This window comes from Cynara cardunculus, assembly GCF_001531365.2.
Source record: "Cynara cardunculus var. scolymus isolate 2C chromosome LG 3, CcrdV1, whole genome shotgun sequence".
Classification (NCBI taxonomy): Eukaryota; Viridiplantae; Streptophyta; class Magnoliopsida; order Asterales; family Asteraceae; genus Cynara; species Cynara cardunculus.
This window is the reverse complement of record NC_037530.1, coordinates 13562531-13569436: the sequence shown is the minus strand read 5'-3', so window position 1 is coordinate 13569436 and position 6906 is coordinate 13562531. Positions and strand designations below refer to the sequence as shown.

Sequence of the window (6906 nt, the reverse complement as noted above, 5' to 3'; positions counted from 1 at the left end):
ATGAATCAAATCAGAAGTGGATCTCACAAAGCAAGGAAGATTGTTAGTAACAACAGAGTTCTGAGATAAAACAGATTCAGACTTATTGACCCAAATGCTTTTAACYTTTGAAGAGTAATTGGGTGATCCAATGACATACCCTTGATAATACTAATTAGAATGAGAGTAGTTCTTAGAAACAATAGATTTAGGACTACTTGAATAACTGTTCGATTTGGAACAATCATAAAAGTTGGTTTTACACTGTGATTGAGAACCAGTTGGGCTTTTAGCACATGAAAAGTCTTTGACTTTTTGTAAAAGCTGGTCTCTTTTAGCAGCAACTAAATCGTATTTCTTTTTCAGTTCAGTTCTCATTTTCTGTTCAGTTACAAGTTCTGTCTCTAGATCAGACAATTTCTTTGAAGTATCCAAAAACTTATCTTCTAATTCCTTCTTTAACTTTTCAAATACTTTCCTTTCTTTCTCAACCTTCTTTCTCTCTTTGTTTGAACTTCCCTTCTCTTTTTCTGAAGCAATGTCAAGCCATTTCTTTTTCTCTGTAAGCTCTTTGGCAATTGCAACATGTTTCTTGACAGTGTTTTTCTTTTCAAGAACAAACACTCTCTTCTCTTCATCTAAAGCTTTTTGCTTTTGTTCAGCCTCTTTCTTTTCTTTATCAACCTTGGCTCGTTCCAAGATGAYAAGTTGTTCAAAATCTGAAATTTGATTTAAAAGAAATTTAGCATTCAGCTCAAGAGAATTAATCTTATTTTCATAAGATTCACGTTCAGTACAAAATCTTTTCTCAATCTCTATAATCTTTTTCTTTTCTTTCTCTAAAACTTTCCTTTCAACATTCAAATCCTTCTCCGCTTTCAAAACCTTTTCTTTCTCTAAGTTCAAAAGCTTTCTTAGCTCAATCAGATCAGTCTAAGACTTATGAAAATTGACAATTAAGTCTTCTGTCTCTGTATTATTCCTTTGAGTGTTTTTCTCAATCGAAAGTGCACTTTTAACCTCTTTGAGTTTATTGAAAAGATCGTTATTAGCTTTACTCCAAATCTTCAAATCCTCATCATAATCTTTTCTTACAGAGCTGAGAGTGTTCTCGAGTTTTTCAATTTTATACTCAAATTCCTTCTCGATTCTTTCACATTCTTCTTTATGATCTTTCTTTAAATCTTTGATAAATTCCAAATTAGAGTGATTCTCATAGAACTTTTTTTATGTATTTATCTTTATAATCCACTATGTTCTTTTCCAGCTTAACAATCCTCTCTCTCAACTTTTTGTCCTCTCTCTCATATGAAACTGCCATTTTAAAAATAGATTGATCAGTTATAGGATCTATGCAGTGAAATCAGTAAAAGAAATTAGAAACAATTAAGCTCAAAAAGAAAACACAAAAACACAAAAAAACTGATGAGAACTTAGAAAAACGACGAAAAACTGTCAAAAATCAGTAACAACAGTCAAAACTGTTGAAAACAGTTAAAAACTGTTAAAAACAGTCAAAGACAGTTAAAACTGATTAAAACAGTTTATGCAACGCATAACAGTTCAAAACTTTCTCAAACAGTTTAAAAAAACAAAAAAATCAAAACAGATAAGCGAAATGATCCAAAAATTACAATCTAAACAAAAATAAAACTCAAAATCTAGAAACACAACAAGAAATTAATAAAGCCAAATTCTCAGCTTCTATGAAATTGCCTGCCCCTGACAATTCAAATCGGAATCCAAAGCAAAGAATCCAATTCCAGTACTCCTCTTCTTACAGCAGTCTCTGCACAGATAAGTAAATCTCACAGAGGTAAGATAAACCACTCACCAAACTAGTCTAACAATCTCATTAAACAGTGTCTAAACTGGACTCTAAACAGTCTCAAATATTTCTCAACAAACAGCCTAAATCACTATTCTCAGCTGTTAAATGGGACAAGTCACAAATAAACCTCAAAAACCAGAATCAATGCTGTCTAAATCACTATTCTCAGCTGTTTCCAGCACCTTACAGCAATCAACCAGTATAAAACAGTAAATCAACAAGGCCCTATGATTGAATTTCAAAACCAGTACATAAACAGTACAAAAGCAAAACAACCAGGTAACTACTACTTGTTTGATCACTTTGACAGAGCTGTCTAGTTCATTAATTCACTTCAACTCCATTACTTCAATTTAACCTGTTTCAATCAAAGTCAGCTATTTAGATGAAATCAAACATGTCAAACAGCTGGCTTAAAAACTTTTGCACCAGTGCTCTAACTCAATCAACTCCAGCAAATCCAAACCAGTAACTGAGAATTGACTTGAATCCTTGAAACTGTACAAAGTCTGTGAGCAATAACCTGTAATTGATTTTCACACTTCTTCAAATCGAATGACTGTAAAAAGATGGAATTAAAACAGATTCTGTGATCAATTTGTGCAATTGTTCGATATAGGGGATTTTATCTGCTGTTTAGCAATGGTGAGAATGAAGATCTTAATGTTTCACAAACCGTTGAATCCCATTGTTTTCCACAACCTTTTAACGAATCATGTAATAAATTTGGCCTTGCTGCAGCTTGAAAACGAATGATGTGCAAGAATCTTTGAATATGTACAATCTCTGACCAATAACACCAAAACTGAATAATGCGATTAAAACTCAACTTACTTTCTGTGAACACAGTTATCAAATCGGTGTGAAGAAAGGTGCTGTTCGATGAAGGATGAAATCAAAACTTAAAACCTGTTCGATTAACAGTGAGCGATGAACTCTGATGTGAGAGGAAGATGAAATTTGTTACTATGAAGATGATGAACAGTGAGTGATAAACTTCAAAACCAAACAAACAGATGTGTGATTTACAAAATTGATCAAAATCCGCTCAAGCCTTGATCTCTAAACCGCTCAAACAATTTCCTAAATCGCTCAAGCTTACAGTTAATCAATCAAACCTAAGAATAAATCGCTCACAACCTAGAAGAAGTCCGCTTACTTGTATTGTAAATCGCTCACTACCAACTTTAAATCGCTCAAACATCCGCTCAAAGGGTGAACGATGTGTTCTCGTATCCGCTCAAAACAAAACTAAATCGATCAATTGATGATCGTATACGGTCAAACCAAAATTACCTTATGTCCGAATTCGATCAAATAGAGCTAACCTTGTGTCTAAATCGCTCAGAAATCCGGTCAAAGAGTGATCGAAACTGGACACTTATCCGGTCAAGAGTTGATCGAATCCGCTCAAGAATAAAAAACCTGTGAGATTAAACGATTTACTTACCTGAGAAAACCCTTGTCCACTCAGAGTCTGTATAACACAGCCTTCACATGAACAAGTTGAAATCCGAGAATCAAGAACCAAATGAAATCAGTGAGCGATTAAGAATCTTGGAGAGATGGAGGTAACACAGAATGGACAAGACTAAACTTGTTGGGCCTTAAAAAAATGGACTTGGATAGGCGATTTAGTCTCCGGTTGGGCTAAATCCAGATGGACATTGATTTAGACCAAAAAAAAAAGGATTTTTATAAAAAAAATGGATCAAAAACACAGATTTAAAAAAAAATTAAGAACACAAAAACTTTTAAGAAATTCACAAAAACGATCAAAACTTGAAAATGAATGATCAGATCAAGAAACCGCGTGAATAGTAAAGATTCACGACTCTAAAACGCACACTTTGATCATCATCTTAACACAAAAAATTTTTTTTTAAAAAAATCGGATCAAACACTAGAAAAAAATAAGAACTTGAAGAACAAAAAAAAATATCCAGAAAAAAATGTTCAAAACTTTTGATTTATTCTTCTGATTTCTTGCACACACTGCTCTGATACCAATTGTGAGTCCTCTTTAGTGATCAATCTTCATAAAACTCCATAACAATGGCAGATCTGAGATATATCTTCAAGAACTTCAAGAACATATATGATGAGAATAGAGAGAGAAATAGTCAACAATAAAAGCTTTGGTCAACTCTCTTATTACGTAATCAGGTTTACAATAAAGCTCTCTTCTCTCAATTTACAAAGACAAATACCCTATTTATAGGGTCAAACTACTAAACAAGGTCAAAGTCAAACTTATCTAAAAAGAGTCAAACACGATGACTTTTACAATTATAGACAATATTTAACTTTCAAGACGAACACAATTTTACATAGAATTTCATTCCTAACAGTTTGGGTTAAGATGGCAGGTAGAGGGGCTGTTTGGTTTAAGGGTACTGGTTGTTGGATGGGTCTAATGGTTCTAAGGGGTGTGCGGCAATGTAGGATTGATCTAAGCAACCATGGGGGTAAATTGGCTAAATTTGGTGAGGTGGAGGTGGCTGGTTGTGAAGTGGGAGGAATGGATGATCGGGAAGGGTGTAAGAACCTTGGTGGTGAATAAATAGATGTGGCATGGATTTTTCCACTCTCACTTTCCAATAGCTCAAAAGCAAAGGTGTCTTGCAATAGGGTGATCTCACTTTCCTCTCCATGTTTTATCTCCTCAACAACTTTAGTCTTGCTTAAGTCTAACATAGATTTAACTCCTTCTTTGTGGCACAAGGACTCAATGACACTCAAGTTAGAACACTCATCTTTTTCATCAGGGTATTTCATGGATTTGAAAACATTAAAAATGACATCCTGATCATTCACTCTCATAGCCAAATCTCCTTTCTGAACATCAATCAAAGTTCTACCGGTTGCTAAGAATGGTCTTCCTAGGATGATTGGTATCTCTTTATCAGCCTCAAAATCAAGAATAATGAAGTTAGCGGGAAAAATGAATTTATCCACTTAAACTAATACATCCTCAATTTTTCATTTTGGGTGAGCTATGAATTTGTCTGCTAATTGAAGGGTAATTGTGGTTGGTCTAGCCTCACCTATGCCTAAGGTATTGAATACTGACAAGGGCATGAGGTTAATGCTGGCACCTAAATCACACAAAGCCTTTCCAATTTCCTTCCCACCTATTGAACAACGAATTGTGAAACTCCCAGGATCTTTGAGTTTAGGGGGAATTTTATTTGAAAGGAGGGCACTACAACCTTCTGTTAGGGCCACAGTCTCAAATTCGTTCAGTTTCTTCTTCTTGCTTAAAATGTCCTTGAGGAATTTTGCATAACTTGGCATTTGTTCAATAGCTTCAACCAACGAGATGTTGATATGTAGTTGTTTGAACACATCAAGGAACTTTTTGAATTGCAACTCCTCTTTCTGATTTCTCAACCTTTGTGGAAAAGGTATATAAGGAGAATAGGGGCTATGACTGGTTTCTTAGAGGACTGACTAGCGGGTGCCTGGATGATGATAGGTTCGTTATGAGGGATTGGTGACTCAACATTCTTGTTACTTTCAGAAGAAGATGTTCCAATATCATTCTGAAATGACACCTTCTCTTTGCCTTCATTTGGAAATAACAAGGGGAAGTCTGCTTTATTAGGAAGTGTTCCTATTTCTATTGATTTTCCATGATCATTCAAGGTGGTTGTGACAATATCTGAACTAGATGTTGTGACATCCATCTCACTTAGGTCCTTGGGTTCAACAAATTTTTTTATAGGTTCACTCTCCATGAGGTTCTTTCCACTCCTTAAAGTCACTACCTTTACATGCTCTCTCATCATTGGCTTTGGAATCTCTGTATCACTAGAAAGGATACATGTAGGTCTATTTCTTACCTCAAGTGCAAGTTGACTAATCTGTGTTTCTAGAGATCTTATGGCAGTGTTCTGATGGTTCATGGATGTGTTGGTTTGGTTTATGAATCCTTTTAGAGTTGCTTCTAAAGAAGTAGAAGATTCAGCTTGTTGGTTAGACTTGTTTTGGAAAGATGACTGATTTGTTTGTTGATGAAAAGTATTTTGGTGATGGTTTGGAACTTGACTCTGATAATCCTGTTGAGGTTGATGTGGTTGGAAATGTGAAATCCCTTGGGGTTTGTTCATCGGTGGGTTTAAAGTAGGACTGTGCCATGAAAAATTTGGGTGTTGTCTCCACCCAGGATTGTATATTTGAGAAAATGGTCCTGATCTATTTTGATTCCCCACATAGTTGACTGATTCAGAGTTAGATGGACAATGTTCAAAGGGATGTCCTCCACCACAATACACACATATTACTGACTCAACAGTTGGAGCATGTGCGGTGGCTATAGTTTGTGCTGCTTAACCATTTATTAAATTTTTAATCAAGTTGGTCATTGCAGTCATCTGTGCCGTCAATGCCGTAAAAACATCTATGTCATGAACTCCCACTGTTTTGCGTGGTACTAGTGCACGTGGATCGGCCTAATGTCCATTATTATTAGAAATCTTTTCAAGGATATCATATCCATCATTATAGGTACTAGATGTGAAAGCTCCTCCTGATGTAGCATCGAACATTTGTTTTACAGTGAGATTCAACCCACTGTAAAATGTCTCGAGCTGTATACAATATGGAATGCCATGGTGAGGGCATTTTCTTAATAGCTCCTTGTACCATTCCCAAACATCGGGAACTGCCTCATCGTCCATTTGTTTAAAAAGACAAATTTTGTTTCTGGACTTAGCATTCCAAGTGAGAGGAAAATATTTTTTTTAAACTTTTCTGATATGTTATTCCAAGAATCCACTGATCCTGGTTGTAAGGAATTGAACCAAGACTTTTCCCTATCCCTTAAAGAAAATGGAAACAATGTGAGTCTTAGAGCATCATTAGATACTCTTGTGATAAGGAAAGTGTCAGTTATTTCCATGAATGATTTTAAGTGTGAGTGTGGATCTTCAGATGGCAAACCACTGAACTGACCATTGATTTGCAACATATTAAACATCACTGGTTTTAACTCAAAATGAAGGGCTTCCATTTCTGGTCTAATTATCCCTGAGTTCAATTGATAAAAAACATGAATAACATCGTCCATAATTCCTCCATCTTTTGAGTTTGCC

The 6906-nt window shown here is 35.3% G+C and overlaps 1 non-coding gene across 1 annotated transcript; it reads left to right on the top strand.

Moving 5' to 3' along the window:
• Positions 1–6418: 6418 nt before the first annotated feature.
• Positions 6419–6525, top strand: LOC112510608. Its single transcript, XR_003068986.1, has one exon. It is a non-coding gene; the product is annotated as a small nucleolar RNA R71 (small nucleolar RNA).
• Positions 6526–6906: the final 381 nt, after the last annotated feature.